At 38.5% G+C, this 25,058-nt stretch overlaps 1 protein-coding gene across 19 annotated transcripts in view; it reads left to right on the forward strand.

Annotated features, from left to right (window-relative positions):
- Positions 1-25,058, forward strand: part of EPB41L1 (erythrocyte membrane protein band 4.1 like 1) — a 225,865-nt gene that overhangs the window by 11,868 nt on the left and 188,939 nt on the right. For 18 of the 19 annotated variants that reach the window (XM_070744816.1, XM_070744819.1, XM_070744813.1 and 15 more), the window contains one exon: positions 17,546-17,602. The gene's annotated coding sequence lies outside the window, so the exon portion shown is untranslated. Of the gene's footprint in view, positions 1-17,543; positions 17,603-25,058 lie in introns of those variants that run through there. The other variant, XM_070744808.1, reaches the window with a different exon arrangement.

Here is a 25,058-nt window from a genome sequence, read left to right on the forward strand (position 1 = left end):
AATGGGGGTGCTGACTTATTTTTAAAGAAATCTCAAATATATTGTGAATGAGATAGGGCAAAACAATGGAAGCGTCACTACAAATATAAATTATGCTTGAGTATAATGCTTTGTAACATTCTACTTTTCCCATTTATTTAACTTTAGATTAAATATAAACTGGAGGGGAAAATGGCTGGGGTATAATACCTGATAAGCACTCCAGAGCTTGTTGTAAGTTTGTTTTTGTCACACATAAGATGAAAAATAAATCTCTGCTGTGTATGAATTTAGAATGTGGATGGATCTTTTCATGAGGAAAGAAAAAGTTTTCCCTTCATCTTTTCCCATCTCTTCCCCCCCCCCTTTTAGATTCATGGTTTTTTTTTGAAGCTTCATTAGTAGTTCATAATGAATTCATGACCCTTCTGCCTTATGATCTGTCTGCTTCTAATGTAACACCTTCCATTGGATATTTTTAGCTTTGTCTTTCCCCCCCTTCTCTCCTGTAGGATTCTGAAAAGGCTTGCATTTGTGGTTGTGTGTGTGTGTGTGAGAGAGAGAGAGAGAACAGAGCCATTTCATGACAAGTTTGGGTATAGGAGAGGGGAAGATCCCTCCCATGCATATCTCTCAGAATATGTCTTGCAATTAATGCTTGTGAAAAACATTACTAGCTCGTGTAGATACAGCCAGATGGGAACCCAGTTACATCTGCTGTTTGTGGAAAAGCAGCTGGATTTGGTGGTAGGATGTGAATTCTGAAGGCAGAGGTGGGGAAATACAGCACTCGGTCCCTTATTTCTTATTCTTATTCCTTATTTCTCCCTCTCCTTTATTTCAAGCATAAAATCCAATAATTTGCAGGGGTTGTTGTAAGGAGAAGAGTGATAGATGCTGTTGTTGAAAGGGTAGCATTGCAAATTCTGATTATGTTCTTGGGGGTGGCCATGGATTAGAATGAACAATGGAAGCAATTAAAGGGCTCTAATTAGATGTATCATTGATTTGCTATTACTGTGTTTCTAATGGTAGTAGGTGCTATTAATACTGAAAAAACATGAGAAGAAATCTGGGCGTTCTGGATTTATGCATGTTTTTCTCTCGACACCCCACCCAGTTCCATGCCTGGGTTTGGTAAATCAGGGGGACCTTGGATAGACATTGCTAGACATTGAAATTTAGATTCTGAACAAGGGGTTGGATTTAATAGCTATTGCCGCCACCTATTATTTTATGAAGTGTACTCAAGCTTTAAAGTCTCATTTTAAAGTGGGAAGTCCTGTCCTTTCTGCTGGCAAGAGACCAGAAGAGGCAATCTATGTATTGTTGAATTTTTGTGCTTAAGGGCTGTCCAAATTTGTTGTTCTACTTTCTATGCTTCAAAAAGATTTTGTGTATTGCAATTTCAGGATGTAATAAGTGCTGTAGTATAAACATCAGTCCAAGGATTGGCTGACGTAGTGTATTGAATACAGTTGACAAAAGACAATATGTATGAGTGGTTCTTTAAATTGGGGTTTTTTAGATTGTTTTTAATATTTTATATTGTTGTTAGCCATCCTGAGATTTCGGAGAGGGGCAGCATACAAATCTAATAAATAAATAAACAAACAAACAAACAAACAAAGCTATTTAGTTATAGTTATTTAGTTTGGGGCAGTTAAAAGAGGAAATGCTATATTGAATTGTATCCCTGTGATTGCATTAGCTTGGACAAATGGAACCATCTAATGATTGATTAGATGATAGAATAATAGCATAATGCTATTGGAGTCTTAAGAATGTACAGTAATCCTCGACCTGTAACTATTTGTTTAATGAACAAATCATAATTTTTATCCTGACTTGCTAAGAAAGGAATAGACCAGAGATTCAGATTGCCGCATTTTGTGATTACTAACTTCAGTGAATTTAATTGTTCCCATGGCAGAAGATGCCAGATTTGAGGTGAAGGAGCAATGGGTGCTATTTGTTTATAGCAACTCAGAATTCTGGATTATGGTGAACTGGGACCCCATTATGATAAAATCTTAGTAGCACAGAATTCAGCTATGTTTAGGATTATTAAAATATGGTAGTACTGTTCAGTTTGGAGTTGTTCTGTTTTTGAAGAGTCAGATAAATTCTGGTGTGGCGATATTTTTGCCACATGATTCAAGAAGCTAAACTCTTTAGAAGTGTCTGGAATAGCTCTTGAGCAGACAGGTTTTAATAATAATAAAAAACTGCCTAACCACCGTGACAAATAACAAAAATAAGCCTTACAAAGCTCTGTAAGGAGCCCATATGAAAACATTTTGGGATTAAGCTGCCTAAATGTGCTAAAAATTTTAGGATTTCTGAAAAAGTAGCAAGTGAAGAATCTGAATTGTTGCCTTGTTCATTTTGGATTAATCTCTTAATCCATTACTTGATTACAAGTAGCTTGTTTGCCTCTATAATAGAAGGAGAATATCAAAGCATGTTTTCACTGCTAGATTTATTCAAAAATCATGCTTGAATTTAATGGAATTCTCCCATTCATTTCCCTTTCATGCTATAGTTGGTAGTGTTGATAAATCTGTCATCAAAACTGTAGATGCTAGCTAATCAACATAAAATGTTATGCTGAACAATATTTTCACTGTCTGATTTATATCTTGTAAAATTGCTATTCCCCCCCAAAAAAAGATGGAATTGCTGATCTAGAATGATGTTTGCAGTTTCCATCTCTAACTGTGTTTTATATTGTCCAAACAAAACCTACGGAGTCTAACTTCGAACATTTCTGGAGTATCTTCTCCAGGGTTCAACTCAGATCTCTCTTAGAATTGAAATTCTAAGGCAAACGGCAAAACCAAGAAGACAAAGCCCATGGATTGTTATAATACATAGCTGGGTGCAGCTTGGTGGTATTGTGTATACGTGCACACCTTCAAGTCAGTGTTGACACCTGGTGATTGCTTGCACAAGTCTTTACAGTTTCCTTGGCAGTATTTCAAAAGTGGTTTGCCATTGCTTGGCTAGGGTTTAGAGAGATTGAATAGTTCATGGTCACCCAACTGGTTTTGTGCCAAGGAGGGACTAGAATTCAGTCTCCAGGTTTCTAAGTACTATATCAAACTGGCTCTGTAACTTGCTGGGTTACAATTAGATTAAGTTTAAGGAGAAAGAAAGTGGACAGGATTTTCAACTATTTTCCTTTCATGGTGCTTCTAATACTGGATATGTAGAAGAACAAGCACTTAGAAGATGACTTGACTATGACCTCTTACTCTCACTGGTGTTGTATCTTCTTCTGATTTTCTTACTTCTTTTCCCTTTTATACATCTTAAACATTTTCTTTTGATTTTGCACTGTGCTCTGTTATAAGCTCTAGTGGCATGAGAGTAAAGATTGCTGGTGAATTGGGGGAGTTCAAGTAGGATACTCTAAAATATCTGGGATATTTTTACTAGTCAGATTGACTGTTTGATTTGACTCTGATTTCTTAGTGACAGCATTCATATGTTGTGGCAAGCTATAATGTATTTTACTTGGGTTTTTTTTTTTGCCTATCATGTTATGAATTCAGGCAGTGGGTCTTTTTCAGCAAACTGGGTAACACAATCCATGGTTTCATGAGATGTGTGAATCTAGACAATTATTAATGTCATTGGTCCTTCTGTGGCAGCAAGAACTCAGCTGTTACCAAAGGAAGCTGTCTGCTAAACATAATAGCCCTGGAAGATAATCAGGTATGGTGTTAATTGCAGATATACAGTGATGAAAGAGACACTTGTTCACCCAGTCTAATGAGATAAGAAGACTGATAGGCAGAACTATTTTCTTCACATACCTCTGAGATTGCAGCTAAGTCCTTGACTTAAGGACACAATGTAGACTGGAACTTCCCTTACAAAGTGAGATAATCTTGACAAATTTGCCATGATTGTTAAGCAAATCACCATAATTAAATGATTATTAAGGATCATATGGGCATTAAGTGAATCTGGAGACCAAGTTTTGTGGTTGAGACTAGGAGTCCAAATGTGTGGCATATCCTTTATTTTGTTTGTGTGGATTGTTGCTGGGTTTTTTTCTTGGCTCTTTATGTTAGGGTTTATTACATAGTTTTTTATTTTATTTTAAAATATTCTTACCTGTTTAGATTCACGAGCTTGAGTTGAATAGCTATACACATTTAATAATTAAATAGATAAGTAATCGAAAAAATAAAACCACCCACGTTCTCCTTAGATCTCATGGCAGCCACACTTGCTTAGATGGGGTTGAACTAGAGTAGGGTTTTCTTGCTGGGGAGTTCTGGGAATTGAAGTCCACAAGTCTGAAAGTTATACTTCAGACATGCAAACAGAGAAAAATATCTGCATCCCAAATGAATTATTCTTTTTTCCAACTGCATAATTATGGAAAGATACTCTTGTGTGTTCTTAAAGAAATTTATTTCACACAAGGGAAAACAGAGTGCTAGGCCATTATGTAGTACTTTGGTTTTATAGTGTGAATTAAGCAAATTGTGATTTAGACAATAAAGAATGGCTACTGTAGTTTGGGTTATCTGTGAAAGAAAAGAAGTGCTGTGTTTGAAAAATATCAGAAGCGCATATATAAAAAAAATATTGTAGTATCCAGATCTGAGTTTGGATACATATAAAAAAATATCCTTTGATAAGAATGGCTTTATCTTTCTTGCTTGGTTGTGGTAAAAAATGCAGCCGGCAATTATTCTTGTAATAGGTCCAGTTGCAATGGCATTTAGGATGAATCATCATCCTGTAAGTCTAGTGTTTCTTAATCTTGACAATTTTAAAATGTGTGGACTTTAACTTCTAGAATTCTCCAGCTGGCTTCTTCAAGTTGAAGTCCATACATCTTAAAGTTGCCAAGTTAAAAAAACCCAAAACTGCTCTAAACTTCTGTCTATGCCTGGTAGCTGGATCCCTTCCATGCTAATAGGCACGGAATGTGATTGTATTGGGAAACTCCTGAACTATTTCCCCACAAGTTAAGGTGACAAACAAATAAACAAACAAGGATTCTGAGAAAAGACTAAAGGAATAATTGGTCCATTTTCCTGTCTCTCGACTCAATCTCCCCCCACTCCCCAAATGATGCTGTCCTGCGCGTAAAGAACTAATGCTGTATTTCAATGTCAGTTAGAGGTTTTACTCTTGGGAAAATTCCACTGAAAAACAATAACGCTATCACATATGTTCTTCTCTGGTGGATGGGACTGGTAAAGGGGTAACATTTCAGGCAGGGATGGGTTGCTACTGGTGCGGTGGGCGACTCTGCATTGGTAGCATCTACCAGATTGCACAATTTGCGCACAACCGCTCCTGTGCCAGTCCTATGGGTGCCACCATCTTTTTCTTTAATTTTTTTGTATTTTTGTGCTTTGTGCACATGCACAGAAGCAAAATCTCATGAGGGAACACTTGCACACATGAGATTTTGGTGAATTTTTGCTTACATGCATGCGCAGAAGCAAAACATTGCCACAATCTCTCTCTCTCACGCACATCCCCTCCTGTGATTTTGGTACGTTTTTGCTTCCTGAACATGCACGGAAACAAAATTGTGCTGGGAATGTGCGCACACAAGATGACCAAAGCTGTGCACACAACATACCGGTAACCACCACTAATAGCAATCCTCCCCTGATTTCAGGGTATTTCCCCTGCAGTTGAAAGAAAATCTTCCTTTGTTTTGCTTTCTGGGCTTGTCCTATTTACTTCAGGCACAAATATTCAAGGGGCTGAAAGGCAAGAAAAACCAGCTCATGCAGCAATTTTAGCACAATTTTAAATGAGTTATTTCACATGGCTCATATTCAGGTATCTCTTTGGTTTTATCATTTTTGCTTTAATGCTTCCTTTCTTTATAGGGCTGGAAGATCATTTTCTGTAATGGAGGGAATGGACATCACAAAGATTAGCTGGCTTTTATATCCTCTCCAAACTTCAGGTGTAACCCTTTCATCTTACAATAGGTACACCTCAGCATAGTTGTTCTCCAGTAGGGTACTTACTACATGCAAATTCTTACTTGGCCTGGTCTTCCTTAGCTTCTATATCTGGACAGGAGCAACTACATCTTGCCATTTGTTAGGTCTATTTGTCCTCAAAAGTACAAATTTTTGAATAAATAGTAAAACAATTTTTGTGCTATCAACATTTGAGTGTATTATTTACCTAGAAAATGTATAGGCCTCCTACTTCCTTGGCCCTTTGCATATGTGTCTTTATATAATATAAAAGCTACATTTGTGACATTTCAACATCTGGGAAAGGGTTGTTTTGAGACCCCCCTGAAAATAAAAAAATAAAACTGTAATAAAGTGGGAACTCATTTCAGGTCCAATGGCAATTAAATTCATAATGTGGGATTTAATTTTTGAGCAGATTTAGTGTAATTAAGCTTCCAGTTGCCTTCCATATATTCAAAATCAGGACCATGGTAGGGAAAAAAAGTTTTTCCCAGATAATTCCTCTAATTATTTCTGGCTTGAAGTAAAGAATTCTTGAATGCCATAGTTGTTTTCCATAAATTTATGATCACAGGGTGCTAAAATCCCTCTCCAAATGAGTGACTTATCTTCTTTATTATACTAAGGACTCATTTTGAAATGATATGCAGTTAGTTATTGGTGTAGACAAAAAACAGCTGGACTGGGGTAGAAGAGAGATAGAAGGGATACTATAGCAACTATAGCAATTATTAAATTCTGAGAACAGCAAAGTTAAAATAAGGAAAGCTGAAAAAGTACACCATTGTATGTTATTTGGGAAAAGCCTTTTTGGGGCTGGGGGGTGGGAATCTGCTAGCTTGACACCTCTCATGAGGACTACAAAGAAAACACCACAACTCACAACAACCGCATTGCTGCCAAATCTTCAATGCTCCATTGAGAATATGCTGGGAACTGAAAAATCAAACTCAACACAGAGTATGCAGAACCTACAGGCTATGCTCCAAGCAATTCAAGAATCGATGGATATAACCCAAGAAACAGTTGCAAAACCCACGAAGAAACAAGAAAAAATCATGAAAAGATGAGACAAGATGTGGGAGAGATGAAAGGTGATATGAAAAATGGACAATAAAATTAGTAGTATTCAACAATCAATATCCAAAACAAACAAGGAATAAAGATAGTTGAGACAAAAATATAACACCTGGATAAAAAGGTAGAAATAATGGAACAGAAAACTAGTTTACTGACCAGAGAATTAGAATATATGATTATTTTTCTAGAGATGGACAAAGCCTTGTTTTATCTCAGATTCCAAAATATAATGGAAGAAAAAGACGAAGACCTTGGAGACAAAATGGTGAAACCATAGCAGAAGTTATGCAAAAAGACAGACAGGACATATTTAGGGATGTAGATGAGGTTTATGGGGTCTACACCAATTACGCTTGACAACATCAATTACCCAAAAAAGTTTGCATCCAATTATTTACAAGGAAGGCTATAAGAGATGAAATTTACAAGAAGATGCAAGACGAAAAAGTAACGTATAATGGAATGGAAAAACAGACCTTAAAGCAGATATCCCAGAGTGTAAGACACTAGAGGAAAAACTATCAGTTTCTAACAACCCAATTAACAAAAGAGAACGTGATGTTTAGATGGTTAATACCAGATGTGTTATTTATAACCTGGCAGGAAAAAACAGTGTGAAACAGACTCTGTGGAGAAGACATGAGAATTTTTTGACCATCACTTTTCAATGGAAGGAGAACAGGAGAGCAGAGAGGAAGTGGAGAGTAAAAGCCAAGAGGAGAAACAAATAGGGGGGGGGGGAATGAGGAGGAGCAGGAGGAAAGGAGACAAGAAAAAGAGCAAAGAGAGAGAGAATTTTCAAAAGGCAAGTTATATAGAGAGAATAGGAACACAAGGAAGCAAGTACTGAGCTATAAATAAAAAGGATAATGGAAGGTGAAATCTAGTTGATTTTTTAAAACATCAATGGACTAAATTCACAAATTAAACGAAGACAAGACTCCCAAAAGACGACTCCCAAAATTTTATATATATATATATGCATACAGAAAGTACAAATTACACAACAACAAAATAATTTACTAGCAAATCCAAAACTTGGCAAATTATTTATATCATTCTCCAAACAAAAGAAGATGAGTGGTAGCTTATATTAAAGAGAAACTAGAACTGAGACAAATATACAAAGGTGATGATGAGAGAATCTTTATGATAGAGATAGAAGCCCAACAGAAAAAAATATTATCACAATATTGGGCTATTGCCCCAAACAACAACCCAAAACAAATTCTATAGAAATATACACAAAAAATTAATGGAATTAGATTCCGAGCATATTTGTTTAATCGGAGACCTCAATACAGTTTTAGATAGCAAAAAAGACTATGGAGCAACAGAAAACAAAACAAAACAAAAGAACATTGCCTGAGTTGTTCATGGAAATGGTTTAAGAAATAGCGATGGAAGACGCTTGGAGAGAATTAAATAAAGGGAAAAGCCAGTACACATACTACTCTAATCCACACAGTTCATGGTCAAGGATTGACATGGTGTGGATGACACCCAGTTTGAGGAAAGATCTGGAAGAGATAGAAATTATAGCAAATAACTGGGTGGATCACAGCCCAATTAAGGTAATATGAAAAGATCATAAAATAAAAGGAAGATGGACAATGAAACAGGAAATTTAGAAGGAGAAGGATTTAAACAAAAGGTGGAGAAACAATTGAAAATATTTTTTGAAATGTAAAAGAAGACCTCTTGGTATGACACGACAAAGAAATATTAAAGGAACAAGGAGAATTAAAAACGAGAAGAACTAAAGGAACAAAGTGTAGAATTTGACTGGTGGCCATACTTGCAGATAAAATGTAGATATAAAAAAGATGCCAAACAATACGGTTTTCAGAAAGAAGAAAACAAACTAGACAAAATTGCATTAGTACAGGAGGACAAAATGACCACAGAATTACCTATTGATGGAAAATTACCTATTGATGGAAAAAGAGATTGTAAAAGAAGTGATAAAATGGGCACAAACTTCAAATGTAACACAGAACTGGAGAAATAGGAGAAAGTTTGGAGTAAAAGTTGCAAAATGGCCAAAATCTGTTGCATATAAAGAAAACATTTAAAAAATGTTTTATAGATGGCACCTCCCACCAGCAAGGATTGCCAAAATGTACTCAAATTCATCACCGGAATGTTGGAAATGTAAACACAATACAGGAATATATTACCACATGTGGCGATCTTGTTCCAAAGCAAAACAATACTGGCAAAAGATAAAGAAATGGATTGAAGAAATAACAAATCAATACACCGAAATGAAACCGGGATTATTTTTGTAAGGGTTATTTATGGGAAATCAGGATAAAAAGATGCAATACTTAATTCTACACATCATCATAGCAGCAAGAATAATATTTGCACAGTAACATACCAACAGAGGATTGTGTGATAAAAAAATCTTAGAGTGTGCAGAGATGATAGGCTTACTAAAGAAATGAATGATGGAGAATCAGAATACTACAAGATATGGAATGACTGGTATCAATGGTTAAACAAGAGATCTATAAGTTAGATAGTATAGATATAAGAAAAGGCGCTTAGTAGCTGTAAAATTGAAATATTCTCATATTAAAATAGTACTATTGTAAAATTGATATATTAGTAAAGAAAATATAGTTCAACATAAAGAGAAAATTATGTAAGGACTGATATGTTCATATGTTTGTATTATATGAATATATCATACGTTTATCTAAATGTAAATTGAAAAGAGGGACAAACGAATGTGAAATGGATGTAATGGAATATGGGATAATTGTCAAATAAGTAGATTGTAAAAATATTTTTCACAAAAAATGTTTAATAAAAATATTTTAATAAAACAGCTGGACTGATAGCTCCTTTGTGATTGTCATCAGTGGGATTAATCTTTCACTATGTTTTTCCAACTTTAAAAGTTACTTAATAATTCTCTTTGCTGCTATACTACAATAACATGTTTTTCCATTCACCCAATAGCATTCAGTACACACTACTATAGATCCAATGTACTTAATGTGCATGCTTAGAAAAAAACCCACTGGTAATTACTACAGATGGTGTACACTAGAGGTGTAATGAAGAATGTCCATGTTAACATTTAGAAATATGAATGCAAAAGTCATCCTAACAGCTCTGTTTTACAGCATTATACAGTAGTTTCCATATACAGAAAGCAAAAAAATATTGCATACTTTTTAAAAAAAAAATTCCAAAATTCTGCATTCCCGTAGCACACAATTCACAAACCTAATGTACGTACTTCAGAAGTCTTGCTTTTACAAAGAATAATTATGTTATTTACCTTGTCTTAATTTTGCTAGCCATATGGTGTGGCAAAAATGTTCCACCGGACATACTTATCATCTCAGTTCTTAGTAAACTGTTTACCAAGCAAAGAATATGTGTATGCAATGTAAAAAGTGTAAACAGAGAATAGTAATTTGATGCTGTGCCAATGTTATGGATTATATCTGCTTTACCTCCTTGTTAGTAGAGCAAATGGGGAGGTACTGAGGGCACTTTAAAGCCAGTTTCTAGACCAGTGTTTCTTAAATGGGGAAGTTATTCATTCATTCATTCATTCATTCATTCATTCATTCATTCATTCATTCATCCATCCATCCATCCATCCATCCATCCATCCATCCATTCATTCAATTTTTTAAATGCTGCCCTTCTCCTTAGACTCAGGGCGGCTTACAACATGTTAGCAATAGCACTTTTTAACAGAGCCAGCATATTGCCCCCACAATCCGGGTCCTCATCTTACCCACCTTGGAGGGATTGAAGACTGAGTCAACCTTGAGCCAGTGATGAGATTTGAACAACTGACCCACAGATCTACAGTCAGCTTTGGTGGCCTGCAGTTCAGCACTCTACCTGCTGCGCCACCCCGGCTCATTTTAGGCATATTGTATCCTGGGGATAACGAGCCATTGCTTGTTTGTGAATCAAGGATTCAGTTTGGGATTGCCATTGCCTTGTTTTACTTGTGTAAAACCAGTCTTGGGTTGGTTCTGATTTTTTTTTTGGTAGGGTAATAAAATTATTCAACACCACAAAAAGAGGTTATTGGGTCAAAAATTTGAACAATTAGAACAATTAATCAGTGGAATGACTTGCCTCCAGAAAACAAGTGGGTTGGGTTCCAACACTGGCACTTTTTGAGAAGAGACTGGACAACTATTTGCCCAAAATGGTATAATGTTTCCTGCCTGAACAGGATTGGACTAGAAAACCTCCAAGGTCCCTTCTAATTCTGTTATTCTTCAAAGTTTGTGAAGCACTGCTCTAGACATTTTGGTTTAAAAACATATTTTAAATAGAAAAATACAAAACAAATCTTGTGCCCAGTATCAAATTCTTCACTTCTGCAGAATTTCAGAACATGCTCGACTTAAAACAGCAGTGGAAAGGAAAACAAAAAGAATAAAGGTTGTATCCAACACTAGCAAGGTACAGTCATTATCTGATTGGCAAACCCAGCAAGTCCTGATATTCCAGTTCTCCTGAGTCTCTACAAGCAAAGCCTGCAAACTATATTCTAAACACATAGCAACCTACATTACAAAGACAAGTAAATACATCATTAAAATAGTTCTTCAGCCCTGCAACAAGCCACAGAATACCTAAGTACAATTCATCAACCACAGCACTCCCTTAGTATAACATTTACAGGGAAATCAGGAATAGCAATGGCAGTTAAACGCATCACGAATCCAAGAAAATATATTCATATTTGTATGAGGGTCCTTTCTCGTATTTTCCTTTGCTTTCCTCTATTGCTGCTATCACTTTCCTTGAAATCTCTTGTTATTTTTGTATTTTGTTTTCATACCATTTTGATGATATTGTAAAAAAAAAAAAGATAAATCACAATGAATAAAATATACTGCTCAAAAAACTAAAGGGAACACTCAAGACTAAAGGGAACACCCAAATAACGCATCCTAGATCTGAATGAATGAAATATTCTCATTGAATACTTTGTTCTGTACGAAGTTGAATGTGCACAACAGCATGTGAAATTGATTGTCAATCCGTGTTGCTTCTTAAGTGGACAGTTTGATTTCACAGAAGTTTGATTTACTTGGAGTTATATTGTGTTGCTTAAGTGTTCCCTTTATTTTTTTGAGCAGTGTAGTTCCAACTTTATCTCCTGATCATATTTTTAGTTAAGCCTATAGATTGTTATAAATCCATAATCCTTGCCCTGATTGCAATTATGTCTGGCATTTTTAAACTCAGGAAAAGTCTTGCATATTCAAATAGTGTCTGGAGGACAATATGTAACAATAAAGAGATTTAAAATTATTTGCTGCCATTTAGTGGTTGTCTGATTTATGCAGTCTACATGTATCACTAAAAAAAAGGTAAAATCTACCTAAAAATGTACTTCTTGACCATTTGTTTCAGTTCCTAAATATGTAGAAGCTCTGCAGCTGTAGCAGCCTTTTCTCTTCCGAAAACAGCCCACAAAAAAGATAGAAAATATCTTTCTTCTAATGATTCTGAATTACCATACTTTTCATGGTATAAGACGCACTGCAGTATAAGACAGTGATTTTCAATCTTTTTCGAGCCGCGGCACATTTTTTACGTTTATGAAACCCTGGGGCACATTGAGCGGGGGGAGGATGGGGGCTAAAAAAATTTGGACAAAAGAATGCTCTCTTTCTTCCTCCCTTTCGCTCTATTTCTCTCTCCCCTCTTTCTCTCCCTTCCTTCTTTCTCTCTCCATCCCTCTTTCTTTCACTTCCTTCCTTCCTCTCTTTTTTGCTATCTTTCTCCCTCCCTACCTCTCTCTATGTCTTTCTCTCTCTCTCGTTCCCTCCCTCTCTTTCTCTCTCTCTCTCTTGCTTTCTCTCTCTCTCTCTTGCTTTCTCTCTCTTTCTCTTGTTCTCTTTCTCTCTTGCTTTCTCTTTCTTGTTCTCTTTCTATCTCTCTTTCTCTCTTGCTTTCTTTCTCTCTCTGAGCTTCGTGGCACACCTGACCATGTCTCATGGCACACTGGTTGAAAAACACTGGTATAAGACACACCTTAATTTTGGGGGAGCAAAATACATAAAAGAATCTGCTAGCATCCTTAGTCTGGTCATCTTTAGCATATCATTTTATCACCCCCCCTCCCCCACTTAGGGCTTAAAAAAAACCTTATTCCGAGAGAGTAAAAATGAAAGAGCTTTCAAGCTAGTAAGAGCTGGGAACATCGTTAGCACCTGGTTAGGGCTGGAAAGAAACTTACTCAGAGCAAGTTAGAGTAATGAAAAAAACCCTGCAAAGACTTAGGGCTTGGAAAACATTCTTCGCAGAGAGAAACAATGAAAGAGCCTGCAAGGTAAGAGCTGGGAAGATCGTTAGCAGCTAGTTAGGGCTGGGTGGCGGGGGAAGCTACATTCAGAGTATAAGATGCACCCAAATTATCAGCCTCTTTTAGGGAGGAAAAAGGTCTGTTTTATACTCTGAAAAATACGGTATCTGCTTACTCCACTTTTTAACAAGACTTAAGCAAAGAGCTTCTCTGCATTAGCTGCAATTTGAAAATATATCGTAGTAATTTTTTCACAGAGATATTTTTGTTTACATGTTCAGATATGCTCCAATCTTACGTTTCATTCCTTAAAAATAATTCAATAAATTCAACTTTTAGATATCATGCATCCAAATTATACCTGGGCTAAACGTTTGCGATTAAACAAATACCAGATTTCATTGCAAATTTCTTTCTTACCTAATAATTTGTTTGAATAGTTTGGGAGTAATTTTCTCTAGTCATTTCCAAATAATGATAAGATAGAAACTTAAATAAAAATACTTTCTACTATTTAAACAAGGCCAACAGGCAGAAGGAGCAATCATCATAGGATGAACTAATATAGCAACCAATAATAGGAAATATATATGGTGCTTCTTTAATGTAGCTATAGTAGAAAAATATTTTAGGATATAATTACAATCAGGACATATTCTTCCTCTTTACCATGTTTCTTCATCAACTGAATTCAGCAAAAAAAGGTCCCAATTCTTTTTCCTTGGAGCAAGAATGTCAATCAGTAGAGCCTTTTTGATTGCATCATCACGTTGAATGATACAACCATGACAAGCTCCATGATCAAAGACATTTGTCTGGTCCAGGTACTATTAATATGACATCATTTCTTTAAATGAAATTTTAATCTCATTTCATAACTGATCTGACTTACACTGATTGGTACCTTAGATTAATACTATTTGAGTATTGCTTTAATTACATTTTGAGGTTGTCATTCCTACAAATAATTGTCACTGAAAAGATAAATGATCTTCCATCCAGTGATGTATATATGCGAACGATTAGATCCCACAAAGTTGGCCTTCTCCGGGTCCCGTCGACTAAACAATGCCGTCTGGCGGGACCCAGGGGAAGAGCCTTCTTTGTGGCGGCCCCGACCCTCTGGAATCAACTCCCCCTGGAGATTAGGACTGCCCCCATCCTCCTTGCCTTTGGCAAGCTCCTGAAAACCAACCTATGTCGCCAGGCATGGGGAAACTGATATACTCCTTAGCTACTATGGTTTATGTATGGTTTGTTAGGATTGTGTGATTGTTTTTATAATAAGGGTTTTTAAATTGTTCTTTAAACATTGGAATTGCCTGCTACTGCACGAATCCCAGCAACCGATAAGGTCCCAAAGAGTTGGCCTTCTCTGGGTCCCGTCGACCAAACAATGTCATTTGGCGGGCCCCAGGGGAAGAGCCTTCTCTGTGGCAGCCCCGGCCCTCTGGAATCAACTCCCCCCGGAGATTAGAACTGCCCCCACACTCCTTGTCTTTCGTAAATTACTCAAGACCCATCTATACCGCCAGGCATGGGGGAGTTGAGACACCTTTCCCCCAGGCTTTTTTATATTTATGTTTGGGTATGTATATGTTGTTTGCTTTTTTTAAATATGATAGGGTTTTATGTGCTTTTTAATATTAGATTTGTTTTCGTTGGAATATTGTTTCTATTATTGTTGTGAGCCGCCCCGAGTCTTCGGAGAGGGGCGGCATACAAATCTAATAAATTGAATTGAATTGAATTGGATTTGTATACTGTGTATTGTTGTTATGAGCCGCTCCGAGTCCTCGGAGAGGGGCGGCATACAAATCTAATAAATTATTATTATTATTATTATTATTATTATTATTATTATTATTATTATTAATTTATCAAGTAAAGAATATCTTGGGATGACTAAAGATAGATATTCTGGGTCCTCAGCGGTCACCAACTGGTGATTCGTGGATCACTGTTGCTCTGAGAAAATTTTGGTGGTCCGCCAGAAAAAAAAATTAGCATTTTTTATATTGCACTAAGTACAGTGGTACCTCAAGATACGAACCCCTCGTCTTACGAACAACTCGAGATACGAACCCGGGGTTCAGAAAAAATTTGCCTCTTCTTACGAACTTTTTTCATGTTACGAACGCCAAACCCGAACTTCCGGGTTGGCTTCGGGAGGTTGCTCAGCTCCCCAGCCCGGCTGTCACCTTTTAAAACAGTTTTGCAGCTCCCCAGCAGTCTCCGAAAGTGGTTTGCTCACCATGTGTCCTCAACCTTTCACGGAGGGTTTTCCACCTCTCCTCTTCCCAGTTTGCTCTCCATGTGTCCCCAACCTTTCACGGAGGGTTTTCCACCTCTCCTCTTCCCAGTTTGCTCTCCATGTGTCCCCAACCTTTCACGGAGGGTTTTCCACCTCTCCTCTTCCCAGTTTGCTCTCCATGTGTCCCCAACCTTTCACGGAGGGTTTTCCACCTCTCCTCTTCCCAGTTTGCTCTCCATGTGTCCCAAATCTTTCACGGAGGGTTTTCCACCTCTTGAAAGGTTGGGGACACATGGAGAGCAAACTGGGAAGAGGAGAGGTGGAAAACCCTCCGTGAAAGGTTGGGGACACATGGAGAGCAAACTGGGAAGAGGAGAGGAGGAAAACCCTCCGTGAAAGGTTGGGGACACATGGAGAGCAAACTGGGAAGAGGAGAGGTGGAAAACCCTCCGTGAAAGGTTGAGGACACATGGAGAGCAAACTGGGAAGAGGAGAGGTGGAAAATCCTCCGTGAAAGGTTGAGGACACATGGAGAGCAAACTGGGAAGAGGAGAGGTGGAAAACCCTCCGTGAAAGGTTGAGGACACATGGAGAGCAAACTGGGAAGAGGAGAGGTGGAAAACCCTCCGTGAAAGGTTGGGGACACATGGAGAGCAAACTGGGAAGAGGAGAGGTGAAAAACCCTCCGTGAAAGGTTGAGGACACATGGAGAGCAAACTGGGAAGAGGAGAGGTGGAAAACCCTCCGTGAAAGGTTGGGGACACATGGAGAGCAAACTGGGAAGAGGAGAGGTGGAAAACCCTCCGTGAAAGGTTGAGGACACATGGAGAGCAAACTGGGAAGAGGAGAGGTGGGGGGGGGTGCTGGGAAGCCCCCCAGGCCGCTGTCACCTTTTAAAACAGCCGCGCGGCTTCCCAGCCGGTTTTTTTGCGGGTTTTTTTTTGGTTGCACGGATTAATTGACTTTACATTGTTTCCTATGGGAAACAATGTTTCGTCTTACGAACCTTTCGTCTTACGAACCTCCTCCTTGCACCAATTAAGTTCGTATCATTTATCTTCTTCAAAAAATTATATTAGTGGTCTCAGGATTTAAAATTATAAATTCAGTGCTCCCTGAGGTCCGAAAGGTTGGTGACCCCTGCTTTACATCAGGGGTGGCTGTCCCTTTGTTAGCTGCGCTATAATTAAGAGTCATAGTGAATGGAATAATGCAAAGTAGGTTTGTCATGTCATATATATAAGTGAAGTTGGATAATGGTTTCTCTTTGAAGGGAAGGAGGCATTGAGAAGATAAAACTCAGTTAATCCTATTTTTGGGTTGCATTATAATTTCCTACTGAAGTGGTTTTGAGCATTGGCATCACAAAACTCCAAGATATGTTAATGAGGAATCTTTTGTGTGGTTCCAGGATTTCTGAAAAAAAAAAACCTTGTAGAAACCACATTTTGGAAGTTCTAGTTAACAGCACATAAAAAATAATCGAGTCACGTGAATTCACATAGTGCATGCGATTTATCATAAACAAATAGGAGACAGACATGTTAACTGTAACAACATCTAGAGCAGTGGTTCTCAACCTTTCTAATGCCACGACCCCTTAATACAGTTCCTCATCTTGTGGTGACCCCCAACTATAAGTTTAGCCCCAATTCTTCCAACAGATCTTTAAGCTGATTGGCAAGAAGTCAGAGGGACACCCCCCTGTAAACACCTGATTTGTTGGATTGTAAAAATATGTTCCGAGATGCCAGAATAGCTTTAGTTGCTAACATCATTGGAAATTTGTCTTTTCTCATTGTCTTAGGCGACACCTGTGAAATGGTCGTTCGACCCCCAAAGGGGTCCCGACCCCAAGGTTGAGAACCACTGATCTAGAGGAAACACAATTCTATTGTTTTCAAGAACATTGCTTAACATCCTCTATTCTTTCTCTTATTTTCTTTCTTTTAGTGTCCACCAAGCGTCTGAACAGAGATAACGCAATCCACGACATTAGCTAGAGACGGGGTAAGTGTTTAATTGTCCTTTAACCAACCTCTCAATTTCATTTTCTTGAAATGGAATATCACTCATAACAAAAGGTTCAATCTTTCCTTAACATGTTTTTAAAATGATAACTACTATTTTATAATCTGATAAGATTTTTCTCAAGCATTGCAAGATAATTTTAGAAACCACGAAATAACAGTTTATGTTATCTCCAGAGTGAACAAAATTATATTTGGAGGACACAGAAATTGTTTTTACTAAGAGATCTCTGTTTAGTTTTATCAAAATAAAGTTATTTGGGTCAAGGAAGCTATTGCAATTATAGTTAAAGGCAGCAGTTGTTGACTGAAGAATCTGCTCTTTGGTCCTATATGTTCTACTATAAAAATAAAACTGCTTTGCAGATGTGCTTGGTGTGAAGATAGTATGCCTCAGAATCACAGTAGTTAGGTGTCTGCATCTTGGAGCTTTTATTACTTATGTGTCAGTTATCCAAGATTTGATATGATATATTAAATTAGTTCAGTTTACATTATTGACTTGATTTGACCTGTCAGTTTGACTGGAATCATTGACTTAAATTATTGAATCATTTTGAATATAAATTATTGAATCATTTTGAATATTTAATATATTTGGGGTATGGGGGTTTGATGAAGATGGCCTGTTAATTTAAAGTACTTTGGTCTTAGGTAGTAATTGTCCATAATTGCATGTGGATTGGTTAACATATTTACTACGTTTGCAATAGGGAACAATTGTGATGTTGCACCATATATGGCCACAGTATTATTATACCTGTGTGTACAGTGGTGATCTACGAGCCGGAACGCTAAATTGCGCTCGCCGCCGCGACTCATAAGTTCTTGTGGGACCGGTGCGATTTTGCTGCTGAACCTGTGAAGGTAGCAAAATTGCGCCCACGTTTCGGTGAGGTTTTACCTGCAGCTTTGTGCATGATTTTGCTACCTTCACAGGTGCAGCAGCAAAATCACACTTGTACCGCAAGAACTTACGAGCCGCGGCAGCGAGTGCAATTTAGCATTCCGGCTCGTAGCCCACTGTTGTATGTAGGGTGATAACATTTTTTGGAGATGATGTTCAGTCCATTGAGGCATAGAGGCAATGGGGTTTGCCTGAGCAAGACATTCTATTGGAATCTCCTCCATCACCACCAGTATTGAGAGAAGATTTCTACCATACGTTGCATATACACATAAACTGCCTGTAGTATTTTTTGTAGCTCACCCTCCCCCCAAAAACCCCACTCTAGAAGAGGTTATGAAAGCAGCATAGACCAAAACAAAGTGGCAGCTTTTCGACATTGTAGAAGCAGGAGGATCTTTTGTTTGCGAAGATGTTTCCAGGAGGTGCTTCTGATAAAGCATTGTGAAAATAAAACACCCCATCAGTGCTTTGTCCAGATATAATTTATTATATAAAACCATTATTGTTTTATATTGAACCTCTCAAGTGATGTGTAGATAGTTGTGCTCTGCTAAAGTTCTGGCACTTTGATTCCCTGCGAGGGCTGCTTAGCTGATGAGGCTCTCATCCGTCAGGATTTCATTTCCAGTAAAACAAAACTGGCAAATTATCTCATGTTTGATGGGTTTATGCCACTCCCTGGAGCAGGAAAAGCACCTGCTTTCTGAAGGTGAGACAAGGGGTACGGTCTTGTCAAGGAAAATAAATATTCTTGGGTTTAGGAAGGAATCTGTTTCTTGGGAGAATTGTAAATAGGTCTCTAGCATGGATGAAGATAAAATTCAAACGTGTGCCTGAGGGGCTGTCAATTTTTCTCCCTGAACAGCTTGGCTTGTACATTTGTATGAGCAATTTCTGCTTGGCAATTTCACTGAATTTACCTTGTATTATGCAAGTCTTGGTGGTTCTTTCTTTCCATCCCCACTTGTTATGATAATGATGTTATCATGCCCTCTGGGGGGATAAAAGATGGACAGAACTGAAATGAAGGAATAGCATTAATCTTCCTCATTTTTCTACATTGACCCACATTTGTCTCTGATACTGAAGATGATTGAAGCCAGAGCCATACCATTTCTTGCTATCACTTCTTTGCCGGGATCCTCTAATCTTTGCCTACAGTTCCTTAAATCTAAATGCTCTGCTTATGTTCAGCAGCAGAAGAGAGCTAGTAAAAACGAGAAGTAAATTTCAGCCCATCTTCCACTTAACTTTGCTAACTATGTAGGCTAATCATTATGTGTTACACTGAAATGAGCAATATATCCTGGTTGGGAGCCTAAGCTTTGTTTTCTGACATTCTTGGAGGTTATAGAATGAGGTGATACCACAAGAAGGAGAAAGGCCTTTGCCTCAAGGGCAGGAATGGAAATTGGAAGCTTTGGGTTCCAGGGAGATTGAATAGGGTATTGGGAGGAGAGACTGTACAAATGGGATTAAGAAATGTTAGCTTGTCATATGCTTACTACTCCTACATTTAAATCTCCCATAAATAAGCAAGAGTCCTGCTCTAACTGCACAGAGATAGCAGATCTGGGATAATTTGTTGTCAGTTTTGACAAAACATAGTGAGATGGTGATATGCAGGAAATATATTTGCTCAGCATGCTTAAACTTGGTTATTATTATATCTTTTCTGTTTTCTATGTTTTAACATGTTATAGACCAGGAGGGGAGTCAAATTCAATTTCATTGAGGGCCGCATCAGGGTTGAAGTTGGCACCGGGGGCATGGCATGGCTGGGGGGCCTTGGAGGGACATGGCCAACTTGCAGTTAATGGTGTCATAGGTGCCTTTGGTGGCCCAAGTGCTGCCAGTGAAAATGGACTCCCAAGCTGTTTTCACTGGCAGGCACTGCGGGACAGTCCTTCACGGTTGCCAGGGAAACCCTGTGGGCCAGCTCCAGCTCCCAGGTCTTGAGTTTGATACCTCTACTCTAAAGTTTTTAAATGGTTACTCCCTTATTATTTTCTGTTAATATTCAGCTAGTAGAAGTTCTGATCTTTGTGTGTGATTGTTTTTTTTTAAATCGATTGATATTAATGTTTTACTTTACAGTGGCTGTGCTTGCATAGTGGATTAATTCTTTCCTGGGGGTAACTATGTGCCAACTGGAAAATTTCTTGGATTTTGCAAAGATGCCTACAGCATGTCTAAATATCTTTTAAAAAACAAATAAGAATGCAATACTGGAAAGCAAATGCCAGGCTTAAACATAAATTGTATCTCCAAACCTGTCACTTGTTTCAACATAGTGGTGGGGAGTTTATACACACTGAATAAATAGATTCCGGGGAGGGGTGTCTTAAAAATTACAATTTGCTGGCCAGCAAAGCCGGCTCCCCAGTAAAGTAGCGCGTTTGAAAAGCGTGCCGCTTCCCGGGCAGCCAGCGCAGTGCTTGACGTCAGGAGACGTTGGCTGTCCCGACAGCAACCTCCGGACAGCCATGCTCGCCTGTTGCTGCGGGGGGTGGGGGTGGGGGGTGGGAGGCGGCTGCACTCCCCCTGACCCAGGAAAGCAGCGCAGGAATGCCCCCGGCTTCAGGGGGCAGCCCCCAGCACGGTGGCAAGGGAGGAGGCCCAACGCTTCCTCCAACGCCGCACAGGTGGGTATTAGAGTAATTGTAGTACAGACTTAGTAAATAGTTTGACAGTGTTAAGGGAATTATTTGTTTAGTAGAGGGATTGTGTTCGGGGAAAAATTGTTCTTGTGTCTAGTTGTCTTGGTGTGCAGTGCTTTGTAGTGACGTTTTGAGGATAGGAGTTGAAACAGTTTATTTATTTATTTTATTTATTTATTAGATTTGTATGCCACCCCTCTCCGCAAACTCGGGACGGCTCACAACAACAATAATAACAATATACAATGTAACAAATCTAATATTAAAAGAAAGTATCTAAAAACCCGTCATTTAAAAAAGCATACAACACAAGCATATTATACATAAACTCTATAAGCCTGGGGGAGATGTCTCAATTTTATTTATTTATTTATTTATTAGATTTGTATGCCGCCCCTCTCCGAAGACTCGGAGCAGCTCACAGCAACAGAACAATACAAATCCAATAGTTAAAACAATTTAAAACCCTTAATATAAAAAACAATCATAGGTCTCATACAAACCATACGTAAAGCGGGAACAGCCCAGGGGAATCCATTTCCCCATGCCTGATGGCAGAGGTGGATTTTAAGGAGTTTGTGAAAGGCAAGGAGGGTGGGGGCAATCCTAATCTCTGGGGGAGAGTTGGTTCCAGAGGGTCGGGGCCGCCACAGAGAAGGCTCTTCCCCTGGGCCTGCCAGATGACATTGTTTCGTCGACGGGACCCGGAGAAAGCCGATATTATATCCAGAATGCGAGAGGTCAGTAAATATTTTCACAGCCCTCTTTTTGACTCGTGCAGTATACAGGTCCTCAATGGAAGGCAGGTTGGCAGCAATTGTTTTTTCTGCAGTTCTAGGCCATTTGTATCAAAGTCGCCACATCACATTGCCATCACATGATGTTTCACAATGTTTTTCCCATTCATGGAGCTGGGGTGGGCATGGCCTACGCATGATGCATCTGGCCTGTGAGCCATCAGTTTGACATCTCTGCCTTAGGCTAAAAAAAATAATCTCCAGTTCTTAGAAGATATTGTAATGGAGTGCCAGTTGCTGCATATCTATGTATTTTTTTGAGAAGGGGGAGGGGGAAATAACTTAATTGTGTAGGAACAAATGTGATTGTTTGATTTGTGTGAGTTAGTAAATCTGTACACAGCATATTGACATGTTATGTTCAACTACTTACATGCTTTGTTTTATAAAACATTTCTAAGAACTCTTCATCCCTTTTTATATTAGTTTTGATTTGCTACCATGGTCTGCATTATGTATGAGATTTACATAATCTCTTTAGGCATAATGATTTATTGTTGATTAACAACCATCAAGTCCTAATTTATTTCAAGTTCTGTGTAGCACCTTGGATAGCTCCATAGGAATTCAGGCTGAAGTTCCATTGAATACACCTTTAGTGTTACTTTATAAATAAATAGCATGAGGGAAACGTAAGTACAATTCAGTTTAGTGCTTAAAACAGTTGATTTCTGTTCGCCTCTCTAGAAAGACGTGTCTCCTTGATAAAGGAGAAAGAGCTATTGACTGCGATAATATTGAGAGAAAGATGTTAACTAGTGATGGGCGAACCGAACTCGCACAATTCGGGTCCGTACCAAATTTTGCGGTGTTCGGTATGCCGAACACAAACCCGAAATTTTTTGAAACTTCGGGCAAAGTTCGGGGTCGTGTTCGGCATTCGGAGCTTTGACATCACTGGCAGGTTGCTAAGGATGCCAAGGTGATCACTTCCTGGATTCTATGGAATCCAGGAAGTGATCACCTTGGCATCCTTAGCAACCTGCCAGTGACGTCAAAGCTCCGCCCCTGGAATCTCTTCGTGGGAGCGATTCCCCAGCTTCTTCAAAGGGAGGTCTTCACGTAAACATTGTTATTTTTACGAAAAAGCGGTGCTGCAAGCAAAGGGCAGTCCTTTCACATAAAAATAAACATGTGAAAGGACCGCCCTTTGCTTGCAGCGCCGCTGCGGCTTCCTTTTTCGGAAAAATAAAAATAAATAAAAAATCTATAAAATTAAAAAAAACGATGGGATCCCGGGGAGGCGGGGGGGCGGAGCTTTGACGTCACGCAGCGTTCGGAGTTTGGGTTCGGTTTGGGTTTGGCTGAATATTGCGTAAAGTTCGTCCGAACTTGCTGAACCCGAACACCGTTGGGTTCGCCCATCACTAATGATAACTGAGAAAAAATTGGATTCATGCATGAAGTGCAGAATCAGTCATGACTAGTTATTTTATAGATTACTTTCCCACAAATAATGACTTATCATAGTGTGTTAGTATAGCCAAAGGATAACAGTGAACTCTATTCTGTTAGATAGGACCTAGAAAGGTATGGCTTTGATGTAGAACAATGTTAAGAAAAATGGCTCAACCAAGAAACTGCCTCTCCAATTCTAAGGTCTTACTATTTTATTATCAGTCGGTAGTACAATTTTGGTAGTACAATTTTGTGGCTATAACAAGTTACCTATTCTGAGCTTGCACTTTTTATAGCTTTAACATTGCTGCCTACCTGTTAGTCTCCACTAATGAAATAATGCAGGATTATAAAATGCCTGCATGATGGATGCTGTAGCAATTGTGGCAATGCAATCTAGTTGGATTATGGACTAAGCCAGTGATGGTGAACCTATGGCGGAGCTTATCTGCTGGCATGCAAGCTGTTGACCTAGCTGAGCTCCAACATGTATGTGTGTGTTGGCCATCTGATTCTTGGCTCTCACCTAGGCTCTGGGTGGGGGATTTGGCTTCCAGAGACCTTCAGGAGGATAGGGGAGGGTGTTTTTATCTTCCGTCAGCTCCAGGGAAGCCTTTGGAGCCTGTGGAGGACAAAACACGAGCACACTGGGCCATTTCCGACCTCCCGAGGGCCTCTCAGGGTGGGGGGAGCTGTTTTTGCCCTCCCCAGGCATTGAATTATGGGTGTGGGCACTCACGTATGTGTAATAGCATGCCCTCACATTCTTTCAGCACCTGAGAGAAAAAAGGTTTGCAATCACTGGTCTAAACACTTCCAAAAATTGGGAAAAGTCTGAGAGGTTTATTCCCATATTTTTCCAAATCTTTGAAAAAGGACACTAAAAATGTAGTTTTGATTGTTCTGTTTTGAATAAGCAAGTGAATTATTCTGGTTCTATTTTGAAGCAATCTTCTTCTCTTAATATTGTCTTTTTATCTTCATTTTTGTCAAATACACTATAGTACCCCAACCGAGTGCCATAGTGGCTTGGAATTCTGGGAGTTTTAGTCTTAAGATAACAGTGGGAAATAATGTTTGACTTCTGTTTTTTTTTTTTAGCTTTCCATTTGTTGCCCGTCCCCAGTATCCTTGGTAGTTTCTACTGCCTGAATTTTCAAGTTTTGAAAAACTGTCTTAAAATAATTTGTCCATCCTGGATTTCTTAGTGTTTTTTTTAATAAAATAAATCCCATGGCAACCAGTTTTCATCTTCATTTTATTTATTAAGCCACTATCCAGTGCATATCAATGAATCTTTAATAATATTTCTAAATTGCAATTGACTGATGGTATCTGTAGATCAATGCACTTCTCAGTCAATGCAGTCTTCTTTTACTTGATCTCAAGTGAAATAATAATTTTAATGGGCTGCATTGAAAAAAAAAAATCCATTCCTGCAGTCAAGAGTATGAAGAAAGTCTATACACAATAGCTCTCCCATTCGCTTTTTCTATTCTTCAATCAGATACCGAAACAATTTTGTTTTCACAGCTTCTCCTTTATCTGCTGTTGCCATATTCACAAATAAATTAAAGTCCTCTTTCCTAAGTCCTTGGCTTCAAAGTTTTAATGTTTTTTTTTAGTTTTCCTTTGCAGCATAGGGAAATGGTGTGTTTTTATTCATTTTCG

This window comes from Erythrolamprus reginae, chromosome 3 (assembly GCF_031021105.1).
Source record: "Erythrolamprus reginae isolate rEryReg1 chromosome 3, rEryReg1.hap1, whole genome shotgun sequence".
Taxonomy (NCBI): Eukaryota; Metazoa; Chordata; class Lepidosauria; order Squamata; family Dipsadidae; genus Erythrolamprus; species Erythrolamprus reginae.